Source organism: Ascaphus truei (genome assembly GCF_040206685.1).
Source record: "Ascaphus truei isolate aAscTru1 chromosome 23 unlocalized genomic scaffold, aAscTru1.hap1 SUPER_23_unloc_1, whole genome shotgun sequence".
Classification (NCBI taxonomy): domain Eukaryota; kingdom Metazoa; phylum Chordata; class Amphibia; order Anura; family Ascaphidae; genus Ascaphus; species Ascaphus truei.
The window spans coordinates 782,240-809,759 of NW_027453862.1; the positions used below are offsets into that span (position 1 = coordinate 782,240).

General features: G+C 32.9%; 27 non-coding genes across 27 annotated transcripts; all 27 read right to left on the reverse strand.

The window, feature by feature from the left end:
* Window positions 1–187: 187 nt before the first annotated feature.
* TRNAL-UAG (transfer RNA leucine (anticodon UAG)) lies at window positions 188–269 on the reverse strand. The gene has a single exon. It is a non-coding gene; the product is annotated as a tRNA-Leu (tRNA).
* An 866-nt stretch (window positions 270–1,135) lies between these two features.
* Window positions 1,136–1,217, reverse strand: TRNAL-UAG (transfer RNA leucine (anticodon UAG)). The gene has a single exon. It is a non-coding gene; the product is annotated as a tRNA-Leu (tRNA).
* An 868-nt stretch (window positions 1,218–2,085) lies between these two features.
* Window positions 2,086–2,167, reverse strand: TRNAL-UAG (transfer RNA leucine (anticodon UAG)). The gene has a single exon. It is a non-coding gene; the product is annotated as a tRNA-Leu (tRNA).
* A 1,814-nt stretch (window positions 2,168–3,981) lies between these two features.
* Window positions 3,982–4,063, reverse strand: TRNAL-UAG (transfer RNA leucine (anticodon UAG)). Its single transcript has one exon. It is a non-coding gene; the product is annotated as a tRNA-Leu (tRNA).
* Window positions 4,064–6,247: 2,184 nt separating this feature from the next.
* Window positions 6,248–6,329, reverse strand: TRNAL-UAG (transfer RNA leucine (anticodon UAG)). The gene has a single exon. It is a non-coding gene; the product is annotated as a tRNA-Leu (tRNA).
* An 866-nt stretch (window positions 6,330–7,195) lies between these two features.
* TRNAL-UAG (transfer RNA leucine (anticodon UAG)) lies at window positions 7,196–7,277 on the reverse strand. The gene has a single exon. It is a non-coding gene; the product is annotated as a tRNA-Leu (tRNA).
* An 866-nt stretch (window positions 7,278–8,143) lies between these two features.
* Window positions 8,144–8,225, reverse strand: TRNAL-UAG (transfer RNA leucine (anticodon UAG)). Its single transcript has one exon. It is a non-coding gene; the product is annotated as a tRNA-Leu (tRNA).
* An 866-nt stretch (window positions 8,226–9,091) lies between these two features.
* TRNAL-UAG (transfer RNA leucine (anticodon UAG)) lies at window positions 9,092–9,173 on the reverse strand. The gene has a single exon. It is a non-coding gene; the product is annotated as a tRNA-Leu (tRNA).
* Window positions 9,174–10,039: 866 nt separating this feature from the next.
* TRNAL-UAG (transfer RNA leucine (anticodon UAG)) lies at window positions 10,040–10,121 on the reverse strand. Its single transcript has one exon. It is a non-coding gene; the product is annotated as a tRNA-Leu (tRNA).
* An 866-nt stretch (window positions 10,122–10,987) lies between these two features.
* Window positions 10,988–11,069, reverse strand: TRNAL-UAG (transfer RNA leucine (anticodon UAG)). The gene has a single exon. It is a non-coding gene; the product is annotated as a tRNA-Leu (tRNA).
* An 866-nt stretch (window positions 11,070–11,935) lies between these two features.
* Window positions 11,936–12,017, reverse strand: TRNAL-UAG (transfer RNA leucine (anticodon UAG)). Its single transcript has one exon. It is a non-coding gene; the product is annotated as a tRNA-Leu (tRNA).
* An 866-nt stretch (window positions 12,018–12,883) lies between these two features.
* On the reverse strand, window positions 12,884–12,965 carry TRNAL-UAG (transfer RNA leucine (anticodon UAG)). Its single transcript has one exon. It is a non-coding gene; the product is annotated as a tRNA-Leu (tRNA).
* Window positions 12,966–13,833: 868 nt separating this feature from the next.
* TRNAL-UAG (transfer RNA leucine (anticodon UAG)) lies at window positions 13,834–13,915 on the reverse strand. The gene has a single exon. It is a non-coding gene; the product is annotated as a tRNA-Leu (tRNA).
* Window positions 13,916–14,781: 866 nt separating this feature from the next.
* TRNAL-UAG (transfer RNA leucine (anticodon UAG)) lies at window positions 14,782–14,863 on the reverse strand. Its single transcript has one exon. It is a non-coding gene; the product is annotated as a tRNA-Leu (tRNA).
* Window positions 14,864–15,729: 866 nt separating this feature from the next.
* On the reverse strand, window positions 15,730–15,811 carry TRNAL-UAG (transfer RNA leucine (anticodon UAG)). The gene has a single exon. It is a non-coding gene; the product is annotated as a tRNA-Leu (tRNA).
* Window positions 15,812–16,677: 866 nt separating this feature from the next.
* Window positions 16,678–16,759, reverse strand: TRNAL-UAG (transfer RNA leucine (anticodon UAG)). The gene has a single exon. It is a non-coding gene; the product is annotated as a tRNA-Leu (tRNA).
* Window positions 16,760–17,625: 866 nt separating this feature from the next.
* On the reverse strand, window positions 17,626–17,707 carry TRNAL-UAG (transfer RNA leucine (anticodon UAG)). The gene has a single exon. It is a non-coding gene; the product is annotated as a tRNA-Leu (tRNA).
* Window positions 17,708–18,573: 866 nt separating this feature from the next.
* TRNAL-UAG (transfer RNA leucine (anticodon UAG)) lies at window positions 18,574–18,655 on the reverse strand. Its single transcript has one exon. It is a non-coding gene; the product is annotated as a tRNA-Leu (tRNA).
* Window positions 18,656–19,521: 866 nt separating this feature from the next.
* TRNAL-UAG (transfer RNA leucine (anticodon UAG)) lies at window positions 19,522–19,603 on the reverse strand. The gene has a single exon. It is a non-coding gene; the product is annotated as a tRNA-Leu (tRNA).
* Window positions 19,604–20,469: 866 nt separating this feature from the next.
* TRNAL-UAG (transfer RNA leucine (anticodon UAG)) lies at window positions 20,470–20,551 on the reverse strand. Its single transcript has one exon. It is a non-coding gene; the product is annotated as a tRNA-Leu (tRNA).
* Window positions 20,552–21,417: 866 nt separating this feature from the next.
* Window positions 21,418–21,499, reverse strand: TRNAL-UAG (transfer RNA leucine (anticodon UAG)). The gene has a single exon. It is a non-coding gene; the product is annotated as a tRNA-Leu (tRNA).
* Window positions 21,500–22,365: 866 nt separating this feature from the next.
* Window positions 22,366–22,447, reverse strand: TRNAL-UAG (transfer RNA leucine (anticodon UAG)). The gene has a single exon. It is a non-coding gene; the product is annotated as a tRNA-Leu (tRNA).
* An 866-nt stretch (window positions 22,448–23,313) lies between these two features.
* On the reverse strand, window positions 23,314–23,395 carry TRNAL-UAG (transfer RNA leucine (anticodon UAG)). The gene has a single exon. It is a non-coding gene; the product is annotated as a tRNA-Leu (tRNA).
* An 868-nt stretch (window positions 23,396–24,263) lies between these two features.
* Window positions 24,264–24,345, reverse strand: TRNAL-UAG (transfer RNA leucine (anticodon UAG)). Its single transcript has one exon. It is a non-coding gene; the product is annotated as a tRNA-Leu (tRNA).
* Window positions 24,346–25,211: 866 nt separating this feature from the next.
* On the reverse strand, window positions 25,212–25,293 carry TRNAL-UAG (transfer RNA leucine (anticodon UAG)). Its single transcript has one exon. It is a non-coding gene; the product is annotated as a tRNA-Leu (tRNA).
* Window positions 25,294–26,161: 868 nt separating this feature from the next.
* TRNAL-UAG (transfer RNA leucine (anticodon UAG)) lies at window positions 26,162–26,243 on the reverse strand. The gene has a single exon. It is a non-coding gene; the product is annotated as a tRNA-Leu (tRNA).
* An 866-nt stretch (window positions 26,244–27,109) lies between these two features.
* TRNAL-UAG (transfer RNA leucine (anticodon UAG)) lies at window positions 27,110–27,191 on the reverse strand. Its single transcript has one exon. It is a non-coding gene; the product is annotated as a tRNA-Leu (tRNA).
* Window positions 27,192–27,520: the final 329 nt, after the last annotated feature.

The following is a 27,520-nucleotide window of genomic DNA, read 5'->3' on the forward strand; positions in this document are numbered from 1 at the left end:
TGTCATTCTATGTTTACTAAGGCTTTCTAACAGATGTATTATTTTCAGTATAGAATGTTACCTACTCCAAAATACTCTGTTTTAATAATATCAGATAACACAAAATAAGAAGCAAACAAAACAGATAAAATCTTTGTGAAAACAAAACACGTAAATTAACTAAGATGTCATCTTGAAAATACAGATATGGCAGCGGTGGGATTTGAACCCACGTCTCTTGCGAGACTGGAGCCTAAATCCAGCGCCTTAGACCGCTCGGCCACGCTACCAATAGGTGCTGTTTGAGACAAAATGAGGGGGTGAAAAAAATTATTGAGGCTCAATGGTTTTCATTATAAATGTTATTGTCGCTATTTTTTAACTATGTGTACAATATATATATACATTTCAATCTTCAAGAATATCTATTTAGGAGTGACATTCAAATCTTTGGCCCACGATTGCAAACTTGGAGAAAAATGCCTTTTTTCATACACACAAAACTTTGCAAAAATGTGCTCACTGTGTGGTCATTCTTCCATGAAAACTTTGGAATTTTTCAAATCTATGATTAATTTCAAAAGAATTTTGGCCATTTTATGCTTAACAAAATATTTTGCAAACAAGCAAAATGATAAAAAAAGAACTAAAACTGTTGCGACAAGATTTTCGAAAGTATGCGCATCTTGTACTTTTTACCAACTGCCACAAAATGTCCTGCTTTTTAAAGCAGCACTGCTTGTCACTAACATTTCAAGTGTGATTTTACCACAAAACTGTCTTTTCTATTTGCATACTGTTGATCATTCCAAATGATTTCCCATTTAGTCCTCACATTCTATATCCTCATCACTCGATATTTGGTATCATCTTCTTTTTAACTTTTTATTCGTTTTTGTTTCAAAGCCTCCCTTTTTCAGTGATTACAGAGTTATAATGTAACAGTAAGTTTTGTCTTGAAAATGTGGATGTCATTCTATGTTTACTAAGGCTTTCTAACAGATGTATTATTTTCAATATAGAATGTTACCTACTCCAAAATACTCTGTTTTAATAATATCACATAACACAAAATAAGAAGCAAACAAAACAGATAAAATCTTTGTGAAAACAAAACACGTAAATTAACTAAGATGTCATCTTGAAAATACAGATATGGCAGCGGTGGGATTTGAACCCACGCCTCTTGCGAGACTGGAGCCTAAATCCAGCGCCTTAGACCGCTCGGCCACGCTACCAATATGTGCTGTTTGAGACAAAATGAGGGGGTGAAAAAAATTGTTGAGGCTCAATGGTTTTCATTATAAATGTTATTGTCGCTATTTTTTAACTATGTGTACAATATATATATACATTTCAATCTTCAAGAATATCTATTTAGGAGTGACATTCAAATCTTTGGCCCACGATTGCAAACTTGGAGAAAAATGCCTTTTTTCATACACACAAAACTTTGCAAAAATGTGCTCACTGTATGGTCATTCTTCCATGAAAACTTTGGAATTTTTCAAATCTATGATAAATTTCAAAAGAATTTTGGCCATTTTATGCTTAACAAAATATTTTGCAAACAAGCAAAATGATAAAAAAAGAACTAAAACTGTTGCGACAAGATTTTCGAAAGTATGCGCATCTTGTACTTTTTACCAACTGCCACAAAATGTCCTGCTTTTTAAAGCAGCACTGCTTGTCACTAACATTTCAAGTGGGATTTTACCACAAAACTGTCTTTTCTATTTGCATACTGTTGATCATTCCAAATGATTTCCCATTTAGTCCTCACATTCTATATCCTCATCACTCGATATTTGGTATCATCTTCTTTTTAACTTTTTATTCGTTTTTGTTTCAAAGCCTCCCTTTTTCAGTGATTACAGAGTTATAATGTAACAGTAAGTTTTGTCTTGAAAATGTGGATGTCATTCTATGTTTACTAAGGCTTTCTAACAGATGTATTATTTTCAATATAGAATGTTACCTACTCCAAAATACTCTGTTTTAATAATATCAGATAACACAAAATAAGAAACAAACAAAACAGATAAAATCTTTGTGAAAACAAAACACGTAAATTACAACTAAGATGTCATCTTGAAAATACAGATACGGCAGCGGTGGGATTTGAACCCACGCCTCTTGCGAGACTGGAGCCTAAATCCAGCGCCTTAGACCGCTCGGCCACGCTACCAATAGGTGCTGTTTGAGACAAAATGAGGGGGTGAAAAAAATTATTGAGGCTCAATGGTTTTCATTATAAATGTTATTGTCGCTATTTTTTAACTATGTGTACAATATATATATACATTTCAATCTTCAAGAATATCTATTTAGGAGTGACATTCAAATCTTTGGCCCACGATTGCAAACTTGGAGAAAAATGCCTTTTTTCATACACACAAAACTTTGCAAAAATGTGCTCACTGTATGGTCATTCTTCCATGAAAACTTTGGAATTTTTCAAATCTATGATTAATTTCAAAAGAATTTTGGCCATTTTATGCTTAACAAAATATTTTGCAAACAAGCAAAATGATAAAAAAAGAACTAAAACTGTTGCGACAAGATTTTTGAAAGTTTGCGCATCTTGTGCTTTTTACCAACTGCCACAAAATGTCCTGCTTTTTAAAGTAGCACTGCTTGTCACTAACATTTCAAGTGTGATTTTACCACAAAACTGTCTTTTCTATTTGAATACTGTTGATCATTCCAAATGATTTCCCATTTAGTCCTCACATTCTATATCCTCATCACTCGATATTTGGTATCATCTTCTTTTTAAATTTTGATTCGTTTTTGTTTCAAAGCCTCCCTTTTTCAGTGATTACAGAGTTATAATGTAACAGTAAGTTTTGTCTTGAAAATGTGGATGTCATTCTATGTTTACTAAGACTTTCTTACAGATGTATCTTTATCAATATAGAATGTTACCTACTCCAAAATACTCTGTTTTAATAATATCAGATAACACAAAATAAGAAACAAACAAAACAGATAAAATCTTTGTGAAAACAAAACACGTAACTTCACTACGATGTCATCTTGAAAATACAGATATGGCAGCGGTGGGATTTGAACACACGCCTCTTGCGAGACTGGAGCCTAAATCCAGCGCCTTAGACTGCTCGGCCACGCTACCAATAGGTGCTGTTTGAGACAAAATGAGGGGGTGAAAAAAATTATTGAGGCTCAATGGTTTTCATTATAAATGTTATTGTCGCTATTTTTTAACTATGTGTACAATATATATATACATTTCAATCTTCAAGAATATCTATTTAGGAGTGACATTCAAATCTTTGGCCCACGATTGCAAACTTGGAGAAAAATGCCTTTTTTCATACACACAAAACTTTGCAAAAATGTGCTCACTGTATGGTCATTCTTCCATGAAAACTTTGGAATTTATCAAATCTATGATAAATTTCAAAAGAATTTTGGCCATTTTATGCTTAACAAAATATTTTGCAAACAAGCAAAATGATAAAAAAAGAACTAAAACTGTTGCGACAAGATTTTCGAAAGTATGCGCATCTTGTACTTTTTACCAACTGCCACAAAATGTCCTGCTTTTTAAAGCAGCACTGCTTGTCACTAACATTTCAAGTGTGATTTTACCACAAAACTGTCTTTTCTATTTGCATACTGTTGATCATTCCAAATGATTTCCCATTTAGTCCTCACATTCTATTTCCTCATCACTCGATATTTGGTATCATCTTCTTTTTAACTTTTTATTCGTTTTTGTTTCAAAGCCTCCCTTTTTCAGTGATTACAGAGTTATAATGTAACAGTAAGTTTTGTCTTGAAAATGTGGATGTCATTCTATGTTTACTAAGGCTTTCTAACAGATGTATTATTTTCAGTATAGAATGTTACCTACTCCAAAATACTCTGTTTTAATAATATCAGATAACACAAAATAAGAAGCAAACAAAACAGATAAAATCTTTGTGAAAACAAAACACGTAAATTAACTAAGATGTCATCTTGAAAATACAGATATGGCAGCGGTGGGATTTGAACCCACGCCTCTTGCGAGACTGGAGCCTAAATCCAGCGCCTTAGACCGCTCGGCCACGCTACCAATAGGTGCTGTTTGAGACAAAATGAGGGGGTGAAAAAAATTATTGAGGCTCAATGGTTTTCATTATAAATGTTATTGTCGCTATTTTTTAACTATGTGTACAATATATATATACATTTCAATCTTCAAGAATATCTATTTAGGAGTGACATTCAAATCTTTGGCCCACGATTGCAAACTTGGAGAAAAATGCCTTTTTTCATACACACAAAACTTTGCAAAAATGTGCTCACTGTGTGGTCATTCTTCCATGAAAACTTTGGAATTTTTCAAATCTATGATTAATTTCAAAAGAATTTTGGCCATATTATGCTTAACAAAATATTTTGCAAACAAGCAAAATGATAAAAAAAGAACTAAAACTGTTGCGACAAGATTTTTGAAAGTTTGCGCATCTTGTGCTTTTTACCAACTGCCACAAAATGTCCTGCTTTTTAAAGTAGCAATGCTTGTCACTAACATTTCAAGTGTGATTTTACCACAAAACTGTCTTTTCTATTTGCATACTGTTGATCATTCCAAATGATTTCCCATTTAGTCCTCACATTCTATATCCTCATCACTCGATATTTGGTATCATCTTCTTTTTAAATTTTGATTCGTTTTTGTTTCAAAGCCTCCCTTTTTCAGTGATTACAGAGATATAATGTATTTTTTAACTATGTGTACAATATATATATACATTTCAATCTTCAAGAATATCTATTTAGGAGTGACATTCAAATCTTTGGCCCACGATTGCAAACTTGGAGAAAAATGCCTTTTTTCATACACACAAAACTTTGCAAAAATGTGCTCACTGTATGGTCATTCTTCCATGAAAACATTGGAATTTTTCAAATCTATGATTAATTTCAAAAGAATTTTGGCCATTTTATGCTTAACAAAATATTTTGCAAACAAGCAAAATGATAAAAAAAGAACTAAAACTGTTGCGACGAGATTTTCGAAAGTTTGCGCATCTTGTGCTTTTTACCAACTGCCACAAAATGTCCTGCTTTTTAAAGCAGCACTGCTTGTAACAGTAAGTTTTGTCTTGAAAATGTGGATGTCATTCTATGTTTACTAAGGCTTTCTAACAGATGTATTATTTTCAGTATAGAATGTTACCTACTCCAAAATACTCTGTTTTAATAATATCAGATAACACAAAATAAGAAGCAAACAAAACAGATAAAATCTTTGTGAAAACAAAACACGTAAATTAACTAAGATGTCATCTTGAAAATACAGATATGGCAGTGGTGGGATTTGAACCTACGCCTCTTGCGAGACTGGAGCCTAAATCCAGCGCCTTAGACCGCTCGGCCACGCTACCAATAGGTGCTGTTTGAGACAAAATGAGGGGGTGAAAAAAATTATTGAGGCTCAATGGTTTTCATTATAAATGTTATTGTCGCTATTTTTTAACTATGTGTACAATATATATATACATTTCAATCTTCAAGAATATCTATTTAGGAGTGACATTCAAATCTTTGGCCCACGATTGCAAACTTGGAGAAAAATGCCTTTTTTCATACACACAAAACTTTGCAAAAATGTGCTCACTGTATGGTCATTCTTCCATGAAAACTTTGGAATTTTTCAAATCTATGATAAATTTCAAAAGAATTTTGGCCATTTTATGCTTAACAAAATATTTTGCAAACAAGCAAAATGATAAAAAAAGAACTAAAACTGTTGCGACAAGATTTTCGAAAGTATGCGCATCTTGTACTTTTTACCAACTGCCACAAAATGTCCTGCTTTTTAAAGCAGCACTGCTTGTCACTAACATTTCAAGTGTGATTTTACCACAAAACTGTCTTTTCTATTTGCATACTGTTGATCATTCCAAATGATTTCCCATTTAGTCCTCACATTCTATTTCCTCATCACTCGATATTTGGTATCATCTTCTTTTTAACTTTTTATTCGTTTTTGTTTCAAAGCCTCCCTTTTTCAGTGATTACAGAGTTATAATGTAACAGTAAGTTTTGTCTTGAAAATGTGGATGTCATTCTATGTTTACTAAGGCTTTCTAACAGATGTATTATTTTCAGTATAGAATGTTACCTACTCCAAAATACTCTGTTTTAATAATATCAGATAACACAAAATAAGAAGCAAACAAAACAGATAAAATCTTTGTGAAAACAAAACACGTAAATTAACTAAGATGTCATCTTGAAAATACAGATATGGCAGCGGTGGGATTTGAACCCACGCCTCTTGCGAGACTGGAGCCTAAATCCAGCGCCTTAGACCGCTCGGCCACGCTACCAATAGGTGCTGTTTGAGACAAAATGAGGGGGTGAAAAAAATTATTGAGGCTCAATGGTTTTCATTATAAATGTTATTGTCGCTATTTTTTAACTATGTGTACAATATATATATACATTTCAATCTTCAAGAATATCTATTTAGGAGTGACATTCAAATCTTTGGCCCACGATTGCAAACTTGGAGAAAAATGCCTTTTTTCATACACACAAAACTTTGCAAAAATGTGCTCACTGTATGGTCATTCTTCCATGAAAACTTTGGAATTTTTCAAATCTATGATAAATTTCAAAAGAATTTTGGCCATTTTATGCTTAACAAAATATTTTGCAAACAAGCAAAATGATAAAAAAAGAACTAAAACTGTTGCGACAAGATTTTCGAAAGTATGCGCATCTTGTACTTTTTACCAACTGCCACAAAATGTCCTGCTTTTTAAAGCAGCACTGCTTGTCACTAACATTTCAAGTGTGATTTTACCACAAAACTGTCTTTTCTATTTGCATACTGTTGATCATTCCAAATGATTTCCCATTTAGTCCTCACATTCTATATCCTCATCACTCGATATTTGGTATCATCTTCTTTTTAACTTTTTATTCGTTTTTGTTTCAAAGCCTCCCTTTTTCAGTGATTACAGAGTTATAATGTAACAGTAAGTTTTGTCTTGAAAATGTGGATGTCATTCTATGTTTACTAAGGCTTTCTAACAGATGTATTATTTTCAGTATAGAATGTTACCTACTCCAAAATACTCTGTTTTAATAATATCAGATAACACAAAATAAGAAGCAAACAAAACAGATAAAATCTTTGTGAAAACAAAACACGTAAATTAACTAAGATGTCATCTTGAAAATACAGATATGGCAGCGGTGGGATTTGAACCCACGCCTCTTGCGAGACTGGAGCCTAAATCCAGCGCCTTAGACCGCTCGGCCACGCTACCAATAGGTGCTGTTTGAGACAAAATGAGGGGGTGAAAAAAATTATTGAGGCTCAATGGTTTTCATTATAAATGTTATTGTCGCTATTTTTTAATTATGTGTACAATATATATATACATTTCAATCTTCAAGAATATCTATTTAGGAGTGACATTCAAATCTTTGGCCCACGATTGCAAACTTGGAGAAAAATGCCTTTTTTCATACACACAAAACTTTGCAAAAATGTGCTCACTGTATGGTCATTCTTCCATGAAAACTTTGGAATTTTTCAAATCTATGATTAATTTCAAAAGAATTTTGGCCATTTTATGCTTAACAAAATATTTTGCAAACAAGCAAAATGATAAAAAAAGAACTAAAACTGTTGCGACAAGATTTTTGAAAGTTTGCGCATCTTGTGCTTTTTACCAACTGCCACAAAATGTCCTGCTTTTTAAAGTAGCACTGCTTGTCACTAACATTTCAAGTGTGATTTTACCACAAAACTGTCTTTTCTATTTGCATACTGTTGATCATTCCAAATGATTTCCCATTTAGTCCTCACATTCTATATCCTCATCACTCGATATTTGGTATCATCTTCTTTTTAAATTTTGATTCGTTTTTGTTTCAAAGCCTCCCTTTTTCAGTGATTACAGAGTTATAATGTAACAGTAAGTTTTGTCTTGAAAATGTGGATGTCATTCTATGTTTACTAAGACTTTCTTACAGATGTATCTTTATCAATATAGAATGTTACCTACTCCAAAATACTCTGTTTTAATAATATCAGATAACACAAAATAAGAAGCAAACAAAACAGATAAAATCTTTGTGAAAACAAAACACGTAACTTCACTACAATGTCATCTTGAAAATACAGATATGGCAGCGGTGGGATTTGAACCCACGCCTCTTGCGAGACTGGAGCCTAAATCCAGCGCCTTAGACCGCTCGGCCACGCTACCGATAGGTGCGGTTTGAGACAAAATGAGGGGGTGAAAAAAATTATTGAGGCTCAATGGTTTTCATTATAAATGTTATTGTCGCTATTTTTTAACTATGTGTACAATATATATATACATTTCAATCTTCAAGAATATCTATTTAGGAGTGACATTCAAATCTTTGGCCCACGATTGCAAACTTGGAGAAAAATGCCTTTTTTCATACACACAAAACTTTGCAAAAATGTGCTCACTGTATGGTCATTCTTCCATGAAAACTTTGGAATTTTTCAAATCTATGATTAATTTCAAAAGAATTTTGGCCATTTTATGCTTAACAAAATATTTTGCAAACAAGCAAAATGATAAAAAAAGAACTAAAACTGTTGCGACGAGATTTTCGAAAGTTTGCGCATCTTGTGCTTTTTACCAACTGCCACAAAATGTCCTGCTTTTTAAAGCAGCACTGCTTGTCACTAACATTTCAAGTGGGATTTTACCACAAAACTGTCTTTTCTATTTGCATACTGTTGATCATTCCAAATGATTTCCCATTTAGTCCTCACATTCTATATCCTCATCACTCGATATTTGGTATCATCTTCTTTTCAACTTTTTATTCGTTTTTGTTTCAAAGCCTCCCTTTTTCAGTGATTACAGAGTTATAATGTAACAGTAAGTTTTGTCTTGAAAATGTGGATGTCATTCTATGTTTACTAAGGCTTTCTAACAGATGTATTATTTTCAATATAGAATGTTACCTACTCCAAAATACTCTGTTTTAATAATATCAGATAACACAAAATAAGAAGCAAACAAAACAGATAAAATCTTTGTGAAAACAAAACACGTAAATTAACTAAGATGTCATCTTGAAAATACAGATATGGCAGCGGTGGGATTTGAACCCACGGCTCTTGCGAGACTGGAGCCTAAATCCAGCGCCTTAGACCGCTCGGCCACGCTACCAATAGGTGCTGTTTGAGATAAAATGAGGGGGTGAAAAAAATTATTGAGGCTCAATGGTTTTCATTATAAATGTTATTGTCGCTATTTTTTAACTATGTGTACAATATATATATACATTTCAATCTTCAAGAATATCTATTTAGGAGTGACATTCAAATCTTTGGCCCACGATTGCAAACTTGGAGAAAAATGCCTTTTTTCATACACACAAAACTTTGCAAAAATGTGCTCACTGTATGGTCATTCTTCCATGAAAACTTTGGAATTTTTCAAATCTATGATTAATTTCAAAAGAATTTTGGCCATTTTATGCTTAACAAAATATTTTGCAAACAAGCAAAATGATAAAAAAAGAACTAAAACTGTTGCGACAAGATTTTTGAAAGTTTGCGCATCTTGTGCTTTTTACCAACTGCCACAAAATGTCCTGCTTTTTAAAGTAGCACTGCTTGTCACTAACATTTCAAGTGTGATTTTACCACAAAACTGTCTTTTCTATTTGCATACTGTTGATCATTCCAAATGATTTCCCATTTAGTCCTCACATTCTATATCCTCATCACTCTATATTTGGTATCATCTTCTTTTTAAATTTTGATTCGTTTTTGTTTCAAAGCCTCCCTTTTTCAGTGATTACAGAGTTATAATGTAACAGTAAGTTTTGTCTTGAAAATGTGGATGTCATTCTATGTTTACTAAGACTTTCTTACAGATGTATCTTTATCAATATAGAATGTTACCTACTCCAAAATACTCTGTTTTAATAATATCAGATAACACAAAATAAGAAGCAAACAAAACAGATAAAATCTTTGTGAAAACAAAACACGTAACTTCACTACAATGTCATCTTGAAAATACAGATATGGCAGCGGTGGGATTTGAACCCACGGCTCTTGCGAGACTGGAGCCTAAATCCAGCGCCTTAGACCGCTCGGCCACGCTACCAATAGGTGCTGTTTGAGATAAAATGAGGGGGTGAAAAAAATTATTGAGGCTCAATGGTTTTCATTATAAATGTTATTGTCGCTATTTTTTAACTATGTGTACAATATATATATACATTTCAATCTTCAAGAATATCTATTTAGGAGTGACATTCAAATCTTTGGCCCACGATTGCAAACTTGGAGAAAAATGCCTTTTTTCATACACACAAAACTTTGCAAAAATGTGCTCACTGTATGGTCATTCTTCCATGAAAACTTTGGAATTTTTCAAATCTATGATAAATTTCAAAAGAATTTTGGCCATTTTATGCTTAACAAAATATTTTGCAAACAAGCAAAATGATAAAAAAAGAACTAAAACTGTTGCGACAAGATTTTCGAAAGTATGCGCATCTTGTACTTTTTACCAACTGCCACAAAATGTCCTGCTTTTTAAAGCAGCACTGCTTGTCACTAACATTTCAAGTGTGATTTTACCACAAAACTGTCTTTTCTATTTGCATACTGTTGATCATTCCAAATGATTTCCCATTTAGTCCTCACATTCTATTTCCTCATCACTCGATATTTGGTATCATCTTCTTTTTAACTTTTTATTCGTTTTTGTTTCAAAGCCTCCCTTTTTCAGTGATTACAGAGTTATAATGTAACAGTAAGTTTTGTCTTGAAAATGTGGATGTCATTCTATGTTTACTAAGGCTTTCTAACAGATGTATTATTTTCAGTATAGAATGTTACCTACTCCAAAATACTCTGTTTTAATAATATCAGATAACACAAAATAAGAAGCAAACAAAACAGATAAAATCTTTGTGAAAACAAAACACGTAAATTAACTAAGATGTCATCTTGAAAATACAGATATGGCAGCGGTGGGATTTGAACCCACGCCTCTTGCGAGACTGGAGCCTAAATCCAGCGCCTTAGACCGCTCGGCCACGCTACCAATAGGTGCTGTTTGAGACAAAATGAGGGGGTGAAAAAAATTATTGAGGCTCAATGGTTTTCATTATAAATGTTATTGTCGCTATTTTTTAACTATGTGTACAATATATATATACATTTCAATCTTCAAGAATATCTATTTAGGAGTGACATTCAAATCTTTGGCCCACGATTGCAAACTTGGAGAAAAATGCCTTTTTTCATACACACAAAACTTTGCAAAAATGTGCTCACTGTATGGTCATTCTTCCATGAAAACTTTGGAATTTTTCAAATCTATGATTAATTTCAAAAGAATTTTGGCCATTTTATGCTTAACAAAATATTTTGCAAACAAGCAAAATGATAAAAAAAGAACTAAAACTGTTGCGACAAGATTTTTGAAAGTTTGCGCATCTTGTGCTTTTTACCAACTGCCACAAAATGTCCTGCTTTTTAAAGTAGCACTGCTTGTCACTAACATTTCAAGAGTGATTTTACCACAAAACTGTCTTTTCTATTTGCATACTGTTGATCATTCCAAATGATTTCCCATTTAGTCCTCACATTCTATATCCTCATCACTCGATATTTGGTATCATCTTCTTTTTAAATTTTTTTTCTTTTTTGTTTCAAAGCCTCCCTTTTTCAGTGATTACAGAGTTATAATGTAACAGTAAGTAATGTCTTGAAAATGTGGATGTCATTCTATGTTTACTAAGACTTTCTTACAGATGTATCTTTATCAATATAGAATGTTACCTACTCCAAAATACTCTGTTTTAATAATATCAGATAAGACAAAATAAGAAGCAAACAAAACAGATAAAATCTTTGTGAAAACAAAATACGTAACTTCACTACGATGTCATCTTGAAAATACAGATATGGCAGCGGTGGGATTTGAACCCACGCCTCTTGCGAGACTGGAGCCTAAATCCAGCGCCTTAGACCGCTCGGCCACGCTACCGATAGGTGCTGTTTGAGACAAAATGAGGGGGTGAAAAAAATTATTGAGGCTCAATGGTTTTCATTATAAATGTTATTGTCGCTATTTTTTAACTATGTGTACAATATATATATACATTTCAATCTTCAAGAATATCTATTTAGGAGTGACATTCAAATCTTTGGCCCACGATTGCAAACTTGGAGAAAAATGCCTTTTTTCATACACACAAAACTTTGCAAAAATGTGCTCACTGTATGGTCATTCTTCCATGAAAACTTTGGAATTTTTCAAATCTATGATTAATTTCAAAAGAATTTTGGCCATATTATGCTTAACAAAATATTTTGCAAACAAGCAAAATGATAAAAAAAGAACTAAAACTGTTGCGACAAGATTTTCGAAAGTATGCGCATCTTGTACTTTTTTCCAACTGCCACAAAATGTCCTGCTTTTTAAAGCAGCACTGCTTGTCACTAACATTTCAAGTGTGATTTTACCACAAAACTGTCTTTTCTATTTGCATACTGTTGATCATTCCAAATGATTTCCCATTTAGTCCTCACATTCTATATCCTCATCACTCGATATTTGGTATCATCTTCTTTTTAAATTTTTATTCGTTTTTGTTTCAAAGCCTCCCTTTTTCAGTGATTACAGAGTTATAATGTAACAGTAAGTAATGTCTTGAAAATGTGGATGTCATTCTATGTTTACTAAGACTTTCTTACAGATGTATCTTTATCAATATAGAATGTTACCTACTCCAAAATACTCTGTTTTAATAATATCAGATAAGACAAAATAAGAAGCAAACAAAACAGATAAAATCTTTGTGAAAACAAAATACGTAACTTCACTACGATGTCATCTTGAAAATACAGATATGGCAGCGGTGGGATTTGAACCCACGCCTCTTGCGAGACTGGAGCCTAAATCCAGCGCCTTAGACCGCTCGGCCACGCTACCGATAGGTGCTGTTTGAGACAAAATGAGGGGGTGAAAAAAATTATTGAGGCTCAATGGTTTTCATTATAAATGTTATTGTCGCTATTTTTTAACTATGTGTACAATATATATATACATTTCAATCTTCAAGAATATCTATTTAGGAGTGACATTCAAATCTTTGGCCCACGATTGCAAACTTGGAGAAAAATGCCTTTTTTCATACACACAAAACTTTGCAAAAATGTGCTCACTGTATGGTCATTCTTCCATGAAAACTTTGGAATTTTTCAAATCTATGATTAATTTCAAAAGAATTTTGGCCATATTATGCTTAACAAAATATTTTGCAAACAAGCAAAATGATAAAAAAAGAACTAAAACTGTTGCGACAAGATTTTCGAAAGTATGCGCATCTTGTGCTTTTTACCAACTGCCACAAAATGTCCTGCTTTTTAAAGCAGCACTGCTTGTCACTAACATTTCAAGTGTGATTTTACCACAAAACTGTCTTTTCTATTTGCATACTGTTGATCATTCCAAATGATTTCCCATTTAGTCCTCACATTCTATATCCTCATCACTCGATATTTGGTATCATCTTCTTTTTAAATTTTGATTCGTTTTTGTTTCAAAGCCTCCCTTTTTCAGTGATTACAGAGTTATAATGTAACAGTAAGTTTTGTCTTGAAAATGTGGATGTCATTCTATGTTTACTAAGGCTTTCTAACAGATGTATTATTTTCAATATAGAATGTTACCTACTCCAAAATACTCTGTTTTAATAATATCAGATAACACAAAATAAGAAACAAACAAAACAGATAAAATCTTTGTGAAAACAAAACACGTAAATTACAACTAAGATGTCATCTTGAAAATACAGATACGGCAGCGGTGGGATTTGAACCCACGCCTCTTGCGAGACTGGAGCCTAAATCCAGCGCCTTAGACCGCTCGGCCACGCTACCAATAGGTGCTGTTTGAGACAAAATGAGGGGGTGAAAAAAATTATTGAGGCTCAATGGTTTTCATTATAAATGTTATTGTCGCTATTTTTTAACTATGTGTACAATATATATATACATTTCAATCTTCAAGAATATCTATTTAGGAGTGACATTCAAATCTTTGGCCCACGATTGCAAACTTGGAGAAAAATGCCTTTTTTCATACACACAAAACTTTGCAAAAATGTGCTCACTGTATGGTCATTCTTCCATGAAAACTTTGGAATTTTTCAAATCTATGATTAATTTCAAAAGAATTTTGGCCATATTATGCTTAACAAAATATTTTGCAAACAAGCAAAATGATAAAAAAAGAACTAAAACTGTTGCGACAAGATTTTCGAAAGTATGCGCATCTTGTACTTTTTTCCAACTGCCACAAAATGTCCTGCTTTTTAAAGCAGCACTGCTTGTCACTAACATTTCAAGTGTGATTTTACCACAAAACTGTCTTTTCTATTTGCATACTGTTGATCATTCCAAATGATTTCCCATTTAGTCCTCACTTTCTATATCCTCATCACTCGATATTTGGTATCATCTTCTTTTTAAATTTTTATTCGTTTTTGTTTCAAAGCCTCCCTTTTTCAGTGATTACAGAGTTATAATGTAACAGTAAGTAATGTCTTGAAAATGTGGATGTCATTCTATGTTTACTAAGACTTTCTTACAGATGTATCTTTATCAATATAGAATGTTACCTACTCCAAAATACTCTTTTTTAATAATATCAGATAAGACAAAATAAGAAGCAAACAAAACAGATAAAATCTTTGTGAAAACAAAATACGTAACTTCACTACGATGTCATCTTGAAAATACAGATATGGCAGCGGTGGGATTTGAACCCACGCCTCTTGCGAGACTGGAGCCTAAATCCAGCGCCTTAGACCGCTCGGCCACGCTACCGATAGGTGCTGTTTGAGACAAAATGAGGGGGTGAAAAAAATTATTGAGGCTCAATGGTTTTCATTATAAATGTTATTGTCGCTATTTTTTAACTATGTGTACAATATATATATACATTTCAATCTTCAAGAATATCTATTTAGGAGTGACATTCAAATCTTTGGCCCACGATTGCAAACTTGGAGAAAAATGCCTTTTTTCATACACACAAAACTTTGCAAAAATGTGCTCACTGTATGGTCATTCTTCCATGAAAACTTTGGAATTTTTCAAATCTATGATAAATTTCAAAAGAATTTTGGCCATTTTATGCTTAACAAAATATTTTGCAAACAAGCAAAATGATAAAAAAAGAACTAAAACTGTTGCGACAAGATTTTCGAAAGTATGCGCATCTTGTACTTTTTACCAACTGCCACAAAATGTCCTGCTTTTTAAAGCAGCACTGCTTGTCACTAACATTTCAAGTGTGATTTTACCACAAAACTGTCTTTTCTATTTGCATACTGTTGATCATTCCAAATGATTTCCCATTTAGTCCTCACATTCTATATCCTCATCACTCGATATTTGGTATCATCTTCTTTTTAACTTTTTATTCGTTTTTGTTTCAAAGCCTCCCTTTTTCAGTGATTACAGAGTTATAATGTAACAGTAAGTTTTGTCTTGAAAATGTGGATGTCATTCTATGTTTACTAAGGCTTTCTAACAGATGTATTATTTTCAGTATAGAATGTTACCTACTCCAAAATACTCTGTTTTAATAATATCAGATAACACAAAATAAGAAGCAAACAAAACAGATAAAATCTTTGTGAAAACAAAACACGTAAATTAACTAAGATGTCATCTTGAAAATACAGATATGGCAGCGGTGGGATTTGAACCCACGCCTCTTGCGAGACTGGAGCCTAAATCCAGCGCCTTAGACCGCTCGGCCACGCTACCAATAGGTGCTGTTTGAGACAAAATGAGGGGGTGAAAAAAATTATTGAGGCTCAATGGTTTTCATTATAAATGTTATTGTCGCTATTTTTTAATTATGTGTACAATATATATATACATTTCAATCTTCAAGAATATCTATTTAGGAGTGACATTCAAATCTTTGGCCCACGATTGCAAACTTGGAGAAAAATGCCTTTTTTCATACACACAAAACTTTGCAAAAATGTGCTCACTGTATGGTCATTCTTCCATGAAAACTTTGGAATTTTTCAAATCTATGATTAATTTCAAAAGAATTTTGGCCATTTTATGCTTAACAAAATATTTTGCAAACAAGCAAAATGATAAAAAAAGAACTAAAACTGTTGCGACAAGATTTTTGAAAGTTTGCGCATCTTGTGCTTTTTACCAACTGCCACAAAATGTCCTGCTTTTTAAAGTAGCACTGCTTGTCACTAACATTTCAAGTGTGATTTTACCACAAAACTGTCTTTTCTATTTGCATACTGTTGATCATTCCAAATGATTTCCCATTTAGTCCTCACATTCTATATCCTCATCACTCGATATTTGGTATCATCTTCTTTTTAAATTTTGATTCGTTTTTGTTTCAAAGCCTCCCTTTTTCAGTGATTACAGAGTTATAATGTAACAGTAAGTTTTGTCTTGAAAATGTGGATGTCATTCTATGTTTACTAAGACTTTCTTACAGATGTATCTTTATCAATATAGAATGTTACCTACTCCAAAATACTCTGTTTTAATAATATCAGATAACACAAAATAAGAAGCAAACAAAACAGATAAAATCTTTGTGAAAACAAAACACGTAACTTCACTACAATGTCATCTTGAAAATACAGATATGGCAGCGGTGGGATTTGAACCCACGCCTCTTGCGAGACTGGAGCCTAAATCCAGCGCCTTAGACCGCTCGGCCACGCTACCGATAGGTGCGGTTTGAGACAAAATGAGGGGGTGAAAAAAATTATTGAGGCTCAATGGTTTTCATTATAAATGTTATTGTCGCTATTTTTTAACTATGTGTACAATATATATATACATTTCAATCTTCAAGAATATCTATTTAGGAGTGACATTCAAATCTTTGGCCCACGATTGCAAACTTGGAGAAAAATGCCTTTTTTCATACACACAAAACTTTGCAAAAATGTGCTCACTGTATGGTCATTCTTCCATGAAAACTTTGGAATTTTTCAAATCTATGATTAATTTCAAAAGAATTTTGGCCATTTTATGCTTAACAAAATATTTTGCAAACAAGCAAAATGATAAAAAAAGAACTAAAACTGTTGCGACGAGATTTTCGAAAGTTTGCGCATCTTGTGCTTTTTACCAACTGCCACAAAATGTCCTGCTTTTTAAAGCAGCACTGCTTGTCACTAACATTTCAAGTGTGATTTTACCACAAAACTGTCTTTTCTATTTGCATACTGTTGATCATTCCAAATGATTTCCCATTTAGTCCTCACATTCTATATCCTCATCACTCGATATTTGGTATCATCTTCTTTTCAACTTTTTATTCGTTTTTGTTTCAAAGCCTCCCTTTTTCAGTGATTACAGAGTTATAATGTAACAGTAAGTTTTGTCTTGAAAATGTGGATGTCATTCTATGTTTACTAAGGCTTTCTAACAGATGTATTATTTTCAATATAGAATGTTACCTACTCCAAAATACTCTGTTTTAATAATATCAGATAACACAAAATAAGAAGCAAACAAAACAGATAAAATCTTTGTGAAAACAAAACACGTAAATTAACTAAGATGTCATCTTGAAAATACAGATATGGCAGCGGTGGGATTTGAACCCACGGCTCTTGCGAGACTGGAGCCTAAATCCAGCGCCTTAGACCGCTCGGCCACGCTACCAATAGGTGCTGTTTGAGATAAAATGAGGGGGTGAAAAAAATTATTGAGGCTCAATGGTTTTCATTATAAATGTTATTGTCGCTATTTTTTAACTATGTGTACAATATATATATACATTTCAATCTTCAAGAATATCTATTTAGGAGTGACATTCAAATCTTTGGCCCACGATTGCAAACTTGGAGAAAAATGCCTTTTTTCATACACACAAAACTTTGCAAAAATGTGCTCACTGTATGGTCATTCTTCCATGAAAACTTTGGAATTTTTCAAATCTATGATTAATTTCAAAAGAATTTTGGCCATTTTATGCTTAACAAAATATTTTGCAAACAAGCAAAATGATAAAAAAAGAACTAAAACTGTTGCGACAAGATTTTTGAAAGTTTGCGCATCTTGTGCTTTTTACCAACTGCCACAAAATGTCCTGCTTTTTAAAGTAGCACTGCTTGTCACTAACATTTCAAGTGTGATTTTACCACAAAACTGTCTTTTCTATTTGCATACTGTTGATCATTCCAAATGATTTCCCATTTAGTCCTCACATTCTATATCCTCATCACTCTATATTTGGTATCATCTTCTTTTTAAATTTTGATTCGTTTTTGTTTCAAAGCCTCCCTTTTTCAGTGATTACAGAGTTATAATGTAACAGTAAGTTTTGTCTTGAAAATGTGGATGTCATTCTATGTTTACTAAGACTTTCTTACAGATGTATCTTTATCAATATAGAATGTTACCTACTCCAAAATACTCTGTTTTAATAATATCAGATAACACAAAATAAGAAGCAAACAAAACAGATAAAATCTTTGTGAAAACAAAACACGTAACTTCACTACAATGTCATCTTGAAAATACAGATATGGCAGCGGTGGGATTTGAACCCACGGCTCTTGCGAGACTGGAGCCTAAATCCAGCGCCTTAGACCGCTCGGCCACGCTACCAATAGGTGCTGTTTGAGATAAAATGAGGGGGTGAAAAAAATTATTGAGGCTCAATGGTTTTCATTATAAATGTTATTGTCGCTATTTTTTAACTATGTGTACAATATATATATACATTTCAATCTTCAAGAATATCTATTTAGGAGTGACATTCAAATCTTTGGCCCACGATTGCAAACTTGGAGAAAAATGCCTTTTTTCATACACACAAAACTTTGCAAAAATGTGCTCACTGTATGGTCATTCTTCCATGAAAACTTTGGAATTTTTCAAATCTATGATTAATTTCAAAAGAATTTTGGCCATTTTATGCTTAACAAAATATTTTGCAAACAAGCAAAATGATAAAAAAAGAACTAAAACTGTTGCGACGAGATTTTCGAAAGTTTGCGCATCTTGTGCTTTTTACCAACTGCCACAAAATGTCCTGCTTTTTAAAGCAGCACTGCTTGTCACTAACATTTCAAGTGTGATTTTACCACAAAACTGTCTTTTCTATTTGCATACTGTTGATCATTCCAAATGATTTCCCATTTAGTCCTCACATTCTATATCCTCATCACTCGATATTTGGTATCATCTTCTTTTCAACTTTTTATTCGTTTTTGTTTCAAAGCCTCCCTTTTTCAGTGATTACAGAGTTATAATGTAACAGTAAGTTTTGTCTTGAAAATGTGGATGTCATTCTATGTTTACTAAGGCTTTCTAACAGATGTATTATTTTCAATATAGAATGTTACCTACTCCAAAATACTCTGTTTTAATAATATCAGATAACACAAAATAAGAAGCAAACAAAACAGATAAAATCTTTGTGAAAACAAAACACGTAAATTAACTAAGATGTCATCTTGAAAATACAGATATGGCAGCGGTGGGATTTGAACCCACGGCTCTTGCGAGACTGGAGCCTAAATCCAGCGCCTTAGACCGCTCGGCCACGCTACCAATAGGTGCTGTTTGAGATAAAATGAGGGGGTGAAAAAAATTATTGAGGCTCAATGGTTTTCATTATAAATGTTATTGTCGCTATTTTTTAACTATGTGTACAATATATATATACATTTCAATCTTCAAGAATATCTATTTAGGAGTGACATTCAAATCTTTGGCCCACGATTGCAAACTTGGAGAAAAATGCCTTTTTTCATACACACAAAACTTTGCAAAAATGTGCTCACTGTATGGTCATTCTTCCATGAAAACTTTGGAATTTTTCAAATCTATGATTAATTTCAAAAGAATTTTGGCCATTTTATGCTTAACAAAATATTTTGCAAACAAGCAAAATGATAAAAAAAGAACTAAAACTGTTGCGACAAGATTTTTGAAAGTTTGCGCATCTTGTGCTTTTTACCAACTGCCACAAAATGTCCTGCTTTTTAAAGTAGCACTGCTTGTCACTAACATTTCAAGTGTGATTTTACCACAAAACTGTCTTTTCTATTTGCATACTGTTGATCATTCCAAATGATTTCCCATTTAGTCCTCACATTCTATATCCTCATCACTCTATATTTGGTATCATCTTCTTTTTAAATTTTGATTCGTTTTTGTTTCAAAGCCTCCCTTTTTCAGTGATTACAGAGTTATAATGTAACAGTAAGTTTTGTCTTGAAAATGTGGATGTCATTCTATGTTTACTAAGACTTTCTTACAGATGTATCTTTATCAATATAGAATGTTACCTACTCCAAAATACTCTGTTTTAATAATATCAGATAACACAAAATAAGAAGCAAACAAAACAGATAAAATCTTTGTGAAAACAAAACACGTAACTTCACTACAATGTCATCTTGAAAATACAGATATGGCAGCGGTGGGATTTGAACCCACGGCTCTTGCGAGACTGGAGCCTAAATCCAGCGCCTTAGACCGCTCGGCCACGCTACCAATAGGTGCTGTTTGAGATAAAATGAGGGGGTGAAAAAAATTATTGAGGCTCAATGGTTTTCATTATAAATGTTATTGTCGCTATTTTTTAACTATGTGTACAATATATATATACATTTCAATCTTCAAGAATATCTATTTAGGAGTGACATTCAAATCTTTGGCCCACGATTGCAAACTTGGAGAAAAATGCCTTTTTTCATACACACAAAACTTTGCAAAAATGTGCTCACTGTATGGTCATTCTTCCATGAAAACTTTGGAATTTTTCAAATCTATGATAAATTTCAAAAGAATTTTGGCCATTTTATGCTTAACAAAATATTTTGCAAACAAGCAAAATGATAAAAAAAGAACTAAAACTGTTGCGACAAGATTTTCGAAAGTATGCGCATCTTGTACTTTTTACCAACTGCCACAAAATGTCCTGCTTTTTAAAGCAGCACTGCTTGTCACTAACATTTCAAGTGTGATTTTACCACAAAACTGTCTTTTCTATTTGCATACTGTTGATCATTCCAAATGATTTCCCATTTAGTCCTCACATTCTATTTCCTCATCACTCGATATTTGGTATCATCTTCTTTTTAACTTTTTATTCGTTTTTGTTTCAAAGCCTCCCTTTTTCAGTGATTACAGAGTTATAATGTAACAGTAAGTTTTGTCTTGAAAATGTGGATGTCATTCTATGTTTACTAAGGCTTTCTAACAGATGTATTATTTTCAGTATAGAATGTTACCTACTCCAAAATACTCTGTTTTAATAATATCAGATAACACAAAATAAGAAGCAAACAAAACAGATAAAATCTTTGTGAAAACAAAACACGTAAATTAACTAAGATGTCATCTTGAAAATACAGATATGGCAGCGGTGGGATTTGAACCCACGCCTCTTGCGAGACTGGAGCCTAAATCCAGCGCCTTAGACCGCTCGGCCACGCTACCAATAGGTGCTGTTTGAGACAAAATGAGGGGGTGAAAAAAATTATTGAGGCTCAATGGTTTTCATTATAAATGTTATTGTCGCTATTTTTTAACTATGTGTACAATATATATATACATTTCAATCTTCAAGAATATCTATTTAGGAGTGACATTCAAATCTTTGGCCCACGATTGCAAACTTGGAGAAAAATGCCTTTTTTCATACACACAAAACTTTGCAAAAATGTGCTCACTGTATGGTCATTCTTCCATGAAAACTTTGGAATTTTTCAAATCTATGATTAATTTCAAAAGAATTTTGGCCATTTTATGCTTAACAAAATATTTTGCAAACAAGCAAAATGATAAAAAAAGAACTAAAACTGTTGCGACAAGATTTTTGAAAGTTTGCGCATCTTGTGCTTTTTACCAACTGCCACAAAATGTCCTGCTTTTTAAAGTAGCACTGCTTGTCACTAACATTTCAAGAGTGATTTTACCACAAAACTGTCTTTTCTATTTGCATACTGTTGATCATTCCAAATGATTTCCCATTTAGTCCTCACATTCTATATCCTCATCACTCGATATTTGGTATCATCTTCTTTTTAAATTTTTTTTCTTTTTTGTTTCAAAGCCTCCCTTTTTCAGTGATTACAGAGTTATAATGTAACAGTAAGTAATGTCTTGAAAATGTGGATGTCATTCTATGTTTACTAAGACTTTCTTACAGATGTATCTTTATCAATATAGAATGTTACCTACTCCAAAATACTCTGTTTTAATAATATCAGATAAGACAAAATAAGAAGCAAACAAAACAGATAAAATCTTTGTGAAAACAAAATACGTAACTTCACTACGATGTCATCTTGAAAATACAGATATGGCAGCGGTGGGATTTGAACCCACGCCTCTTGCGAGACTGGAGCCTAAATCCAGCGCCTTAGACCGCTCGGCCACGCTACCGATAGGTGCTGTTTGAGACAAAATGAGGGGGTGAAAAAAATTATTGAGGCTCAATGGTTTTCATTATAAATGTTATTGTCGCTATTTTTTAACTATGTGTACAATATATATATACATTTCAATCTTCAAGAATATCTATTTAGGAGTGACATTCAAATCTTTGGCCCACGATTGCAAACTTGGAGAAAAATGCCTTTTTTCATACACACAAAACTTTGCAAAAATGTGCTCACTGTATGGTCATTCTTCCATGAAAACTTTGGAATTTTTCAAATCTATGATTAATTTCAAAAGAATTTTGGCCATATTATGCTTAACAAAATATTTTGCAAACAAGCAAAATGATAAAAAAAGAACTAAAACTGTTGCGACAAGATTTTCGAAAGTATGCGCATCTTGTACTTTTTTCCAACTGCCACAAAATGTCCTGCTTTTTAAAGCAGCACTGCTTGTCACTAACATTTCAAGTGTGATTTTACCACAAAACTGTCTTTTCTATTTGCATACTGTTGATCATTCCAAATGATTTCCCATTTAGTCCTCACATTCTATATCCTCATCACTCGATATTTGGTATCATCTTCTTTTTAAATTTTTATTCGTTTTTGTTTCAAAGCCTCCCTTTTTCAGTGATTACAGAGTTATAATGTAACAGTAAGTAATGTCTTGAAAATGTGGATGTCATTCTATGTTTACTAAGACTTTCTTACAGATGTATCTTTATCAATATAGAATGTTACCTACTCCAAAATACTCTGTTTTAATAATATCAGATAAGACAAAATAAGAAGCAAACAAAACAGATAAAATCTTTGTGAAAACAAAATACGTAACTTCACTACGATGTCATCTTGAAAATACAGATATGGCAGCGGTGGGATTTGAACCCACGCCTCTTGCGAGACTGGAGCCTAAATCCAGCGCCTTAGACCGCTCGGCCACGCTACCGATAGGTGCTGTTTGAGACAAAATGAGGGGGTGAAAAAAATTATTGAGGCTCAATGGTTTTCATTATAAATGTTATTGTCGCTATTTTTTAACTATGTGTACAATATATATATACATTTCAATCTTCAAGAATATCTATTTAGGAGTGACATTCAAATCTTTGGCCCACGATTGCAAACTTGGAGAAAAATGCCTTTTTTCATACACACAAAACTTTGCAAAAATGTGCTCACTGTATGGTCATTCTTCCATGAAAACTTTGGAATTTTTCAAATCTATGATTAATTTCAAAAGAATTTTGGCCATATTATGCTTAACAAAATATTTTGCAAACAAGCAAAATGATAAAAAAAGAACTAAAACTGTTGCGACAAGATTTTCGAAAGTATGCGCATCTTGTGCTTTTTACCAACTGCCACAAAATGTCCTGCTTTTTAAAGCAGCACTGCTTGTCACTAACATTTCAAGTGTGATTTTACCACAAAACTGTCTTTTCTATTTGCATACTGTTGATCATTCCAAATGATTTCCCATTTAGTCCTCACATTCTATATCCTCATCACTCGATATTTGGTATCATCTTCTTTTTAAATTTTGATTCGTTTTTGTTTCAAAGCCTCCCTTTTTCAGTGATTACAGAGTTATAATGTAACAGTAAGTTTTGTCTTGAAAATGTGGATGTCATTCTATGTTTACTAAGGCTTTCTAACAGATGTATTATTTTCAATATAGAATGTTACCTACTCCAAAATACTCTGTTTTAATAATATCAGATAACACAAAATAAGAAACAAACAAAACAGATAAAATCTTTGTGAAAACAAAACACGTAAATTACAACTAAGATGTCATCTTGAAAATACAGATACGGCAGCGGTGGGATTTGAACCCACGCCTCTTGCGAGACTGGAGCCTAAATCCAGCGCCTTAGACCGCTCGGCCACGCTACCAATAGGTGCTGTTTGAGACAAAATGAGGGGGTGAAAAAAATTATTGAGGCTCAATGGTTTTCATTATAAATGTTATTGTCGCTATTTTTTAACTATGTGTACAATATATATATACATTTCAATCTTCAAGAATATCTATTTAGGAGTGACATTCAAATCTTTGGCCCACGATTGCAAACTTGGAGAAAAATGCCTTTTTTCATACACACAAAACTTTGCAAAAATGTGCTCACTGTATGGTCATTCTTCCATGAAAACTTTGGAATTTTTCAAATCTATGATTAATTTCAAAAGAATTTTGGCCATATTATGCTTAACAAAATATTTTGCAAACAAGCAAAATGATAAAAAAAGAACTAAAACTGTTGCGACAAGATTTTCGAAAGTATGCGCATCTTGTACTTTTTTCCAACTGCCACAAAATGTCCTGCTTTTTAAAGCAGCACTGCTTGTCACTAACATTTCAAGTGTGATTTTACCACAAAACTGTCTTTTCTATTTGCATACTGTTGATCATTCCAAATGATTTCCCATTTAGTCCTCACTTTCTATATCCTCATCACTCGATATTTGGTATCATCTTCTTTTTAAATTTTTATTCGTTTTTGTTTCAAAGCCTCCCTTTTTCAGTGATTACAGAGTTATAATGTAACAGTAAGTAATGTCTTGAAAATGTGGATGTCATTCTATGTTTACTAAGACTTTCTTACAGATGTATCTTTATCAATATAGAATGTTACCTACTCCAAAATACTCTTTTTTAATAATATCAGATAAGACAAAATAAGAAGCAAACAAAACAGATAAAATCTTTGTGAAAACAAAATACGTAACTTCACTACGATGTCATCTTGAAAATACAGATATGGCAGCGGTGGGATTTGAACCCACGCCTCTTGCGAGACTGGAGCCTAAATCCAGCGCCTTAGACCGCTCGGCCACGCTACCGATAGGTGCTGTTTGAGACAAAATGAGGGGGTGAAAAAAATTATTGAGGCTCAATGGTTTTCATTATAAATGTTATTGTCGCTATTTTTTAACTATGTGTACAATATATATATACATTTCAATCTTCAAGAATATCTATTTAGGAGTGACATTCAAATCTTTGGCCCACGATTGCAAACTTGGAGAAAAATGCCTTTTTTCATACACACAAAACTTTGCAAAAATGTGCTCACTGTATGGTCATTCTTCCATGAAAACTTTGGAATTTTTCAAATCTATGATAAATTTCAAAAGAATTTTGGCCATTTTATGCTTAACAAAATATTTTGCAAACAAGCAAAATGATAAAAAAAGAACTAAAACTGTTGCGACAAGATTTTCGAAAGTATGCGCATCTTGTACTTTTTACCAACTGCCACAAAATGTCCTGCTTTTTAAAGCAGCACTGCTTGTCACTAACATTTCAAGTGTGATTTTACCACAAAACTGTCTTTTCTATTTGCATACTGTTGATCATTCCAAATGATTTCCCATTTAGTCCTCACATTCTATATCCTCATCACTCGATATTTGGTATCATCTTCTTTTTAAATTTTGATTCGTTTTTGTTTCAAAGCCTCCCTTTTTCAGTGATTACAGAGTTATAATGTAACAGTAAGTTTTGTCTTGAAAATGTGGATGTCATTCTATGTTTACTAAGGCTTTCTAACAGATGTATTATTTTCAATATAGAATGTTACCTACTCCAAAATACTCTGTTTTAATAATATCAGATAACACAAAATAAGAAACAAACAAAACAGATAAAATCTTTGTGAAAACAAAACACGTAAATTACAACTAAGATGTCATCTTGAAAATACAGATACGGCAGCGGTGGGATTTGAACCCACGCCTCTTGCGAGACTGGAGCCTAAATCCAGCGCCTTAGACCGCTCGGCCACGCTACCAATAGGTGCTGTTTGAGACAAAATGAGGGGGTGAAAAAAATTATTGAGGCTCAATGGTTTTCATTATAAATGTTATTGTCGCTATTTTTTAACTATGTGTACAATATATATATACATTTCAATCTTCAAGAATATCTATTTAGGAGTGACATTCAAATCTTTGGCCCACGATTGCAAACTTGGAGAAAAATGCCTTTTTTCATACACACAAAACTTTGCAAAAATGTGCTCACTGTATGGTCATTCTTCCATGAAAACTTTGGAATTTTTCAAATCTATGATTAATTTCAAAAGAATTTTGGCCATATTATGCTTAACAAAATATTTTGCAAACAAGCAAAATGATAAAAAAAGAACTAAAACTGTTGCGACAAGATTTTCGAAAGTATGCGCATCTTGTACTTTTTTCCAACTGCCACAAAATGTCCTGCTTTTTAAAGCAGCACTGCTTGTCACTAACATTTCAAGTGTGATTTTACCACAAAACTGTCTTTTCTATTTGCATACTGTTGATCATTCCAAATGATTTCCCATTTAGTCCTCACTTTCTATATCCTCATCACTCGATATTTGGTATCATCTTCTTTTTAAATTTTTATTCGTTTTTGTTTCAAAGCCTCCCTTTTTCAGTGATTACAGAGTTATAATGTAACAGTAAGTAATGTCTTGAAAATGTGGATGTCATTCTATGTTTACTAAGACTTTCTTACAGATGTATCTTTATCAATATAGAATGTTACCTACTCCAAAATACTCTTTTTTAATAATATCAGATAAGACAAAATAAGAAGCAAACAAAACAGATAAAATCTTTGTGAAAACAAAATACGTAACTTCACTACGATGTCATCTTGAAAATACAGATATGGCAGCGGTGGGATTTGAACCCACGCCTCTTGCGAGACTGGAGCCTAAATCCAGCGCCTTAGACCGCTCGGCCACGCTACCGATAGGTGCTGTTTGAGACAAAATGAGGGGGTGAAAAAAATTATTGAGGCTCAATGGTTTTCATTATAAATGTTATTGTCGCTATTTTTTAACTATGTGTACAATATATATATACATTTCAATCTTCAAGAATATCTATTTAGGAGTGACATTCAAATCTTTGGCCCACGATTGCAAACTTGGAGAAAAATGCCTTTTTTCATACACACAAAACTTTGCAAAAATGTGCTCACTGTATGGTCATTCTTCCATGAAAACTTTGGAATTTTTCAAATCTATGATAAATTTCAAAAGAATTTTGGCCATTTTATGCTTAACAAAATATTTTG